Genomic DNA, 2,595 nt, shown 5'->3' with positions numbered 1-2,595 from the left:
TGTCTCTCTCCCTCTGTCTCTCTGTCTCTGTCTGTCTCTCTCTGTCTCTGTCTCTTTCTCTCTGTCTCTCTCCCTCTGTCTCTCTGTCTCTGTCTCTTTCTCTCTGTCTCTCTCCCTCTGTCTCTCTGTCTCTGTCTCTTTCTCTCTGTCTCTCTCCTTCTGTCTCTGTCTCTTTCTGTTTCTCTCTGTCTCTGTCTCTGTCTCTCTCTGTCCCTGTCTCTCTCTGTCTCTCTCTGTCTCTGTCTCTTTTTCTCTGTCTCTCTCCCTCTGTCTCTCTGTCTCTCTCCCTCTGTCTCTCTGTCTCTCTGTCAAAATCAAAGTCAAAATCAAAATGAAACAAAATACAAAATGAATTCATGAATTACTTGTGCCGTTAGTAATAAAGGTCCATATTGGTGCTTGAATTTCTACAGACCAACTCATTTCATGCTCTCACTGCTTCCCACATGCCCTTTGTACCTGCATTCATTCAGTTCATTTTTCTGTTACTATCAAGCACGTACTACATACGTGACATTGCATTACATGCTGGTGGTATGCAGATGAAAACTTTATAGTTTGGTTTCAGTTGATTATCAGTTTTCACTCTGCGGGAGAATTGTAGGGCAATCCTCCAAGTAACAAAATTAGCATGTGATGGATAAGATCAGATACTACAAAATACTAAGGAACCAAATATTTCCCAGGACCTAAACAGAAAGAATAAGAAATTGACTATACCTAAACTGAAAGGTATAAACTTAGAGAAAGGATGCATCTTCTCAAGGACAGTAGCCAACATAAGACCTGGAGACATAAAATTGAGAAAAAGAGTTCACAAGACTTAGCCAGTGCAATCGAGGATAAAGGCCTCAGTCAGTTTATTGACATGTCTAAAATAAGGACCAGACTATACTGATTTGCAATTTAGGGTCAGGGAGATAGCTTAGTAGAATAAGTGCTTGCCTGGCAAGCGCAAGATCCTGAGTTCAATCCCCAGTACCAAAAATTTACAGCTACTTTCGCTTAACTCAATGAGAAGAAAGAGGTGTACTAACAGTGTTTGGACAGAATATCCTGTCTGCTTCTTGTACTATGGATAACCACTAAGAAGATAACAATGTACAGTGTATTGATTATCAAAACTGTCCTCTTGGTCAGCTGTGAAACTGTCTCATTCATATTTATTTCTCAATAAAAATAAATTTTAAAAAATCCCCAGTACCAAAAAAAAATAACGCCTTGGGGGCCTGCCCATTAGCTCAGTTGTTTAAGTGCATGCCTACGCAAAGGCAGTCAAACTCAGGATATTGTGGTTCGATACCCAGATCCTCATGCCTTACCAGACTTGCCCTTAAGGCATCCTGAGGCAGCCCTCCCCCCCCAAAAAAATATATGTATACCCTACAACTTAGCCTTGGCAAGTATATGTCTAATTCCGCCCCCCCAGGAGCAGGACAAGAAGAGACCAGACCCTTATGGAAGGTTCTACAGCTAGAGAAGCTTAGCCAGACAGGGAGCAAGTCCAAACTAAAAAACATCAGGGAGAGGCTTCAGGGACAGGCTGCAAATTAAGCCTCAAGAAAACTGAAAGCAAATTCTAAGACAGGGATTCAGACCCCAGACCACATGGAGTAAGTGTGTTTTGGGACAGAGCATATATCATTAGCTAGAGACACAACCAGATGAGTATATGGTGTACACAAGCAAGGAGAGTCCAGGGCAATGGCATCAAATAGTCTTGGGGTGACTTCTTGGGACACTAGATGTATCAAACTCTTTTACAGGTTGTATTTGGGCTGGAGATGTAACTCAGTGGTAAGCACTTGGCTAGCATATTGAAGTCCTGGGTTCAAACCCCAGCAATGCAAATAAATAGATAGATAAATCATAGACAAATCATAGATAGATAGATGCTGCGTTCAGAGCAAGCAGGTTATTGCTGCAGCAGAGGTGACACATCACACTCTCACCGCTTGCTATCTTCAGACATTAGAGCCACCCAGGGAATTCCTTTGCTCTGGTTCTGTGGTCGCGGAGTAACCTCCATACACCTGCCTACTGGGACCTAACCAGCTGGCTAGCCAACGAGAGCAGTCCTTCTCCCTTGACTTTTATTTCACATTCTCATGTTTCTTTTAAGGAAATGTATTTGATTATGTTCTCTTACTACAAAAGTAACATGCACTAATTATAGAAAATGTAGACAAGTAAAAAGGGAGCACAAACATCACCCATAATCCTTCAACCCAGAGGACCTACTTCTATGGCAGATTTTTTTTATGTCTCTGTTTATCTGCTGCACATATATATGGTCATATACTTATTTACCTTTGGTAATCTATCTTTATTTTCCTATGTTGTTTAAAATTTCTTCAATTATGCAAGTGATACATGAACACATTGTATATTAATACAATATAGAATCATATACAGTAAAATGTGAAAGGTTCTAGAAACAACTTATAGAAAATGACTTATTGGGGCTGGTGAGATGGCTCAGTGGTCTAAAGCACCTACGTAGAACAAGCTTAGCAAAGCACAGGGACCTGGGTTCAATCCCCCAGCACCACATGCCAGCCAGCCCTGCCCCCTGGTGGGCTGAGCTGGCCACAC

At 41.6% G+C, this 2,595-nt stretch overlaps 1 pseudogene; it reads right to left on the bottom strand.

Annotated features, from left to right (window-relative positions):
• LOC101560050 overlaps positions 1-2,595 on the bottom strand; it is a 61,763-nt pseudogene that overhangs the window by 35,508 nt on the left and 23,660 nt on the right.

This window comes from Octodon degus, unplaced genomic scaffold (genome assembly GCF_000260255.1).
Source record: "Octodon degus isolate 3935 unplaced genomic scaffold, OctDeg1.0 scaffold00236, whole genome shotgun sequence".
Classification (NCBI taxonomy): Eukaryota; Metazoa; Chordata; class Mammalia; order Rodentia; family Octodontidae; genus Octodon; species Octodon degus.
Note: the sequence above shows the minus strand (reverse complement) of the source record. Positions and strands in the feature narration are given on the sequence as shown.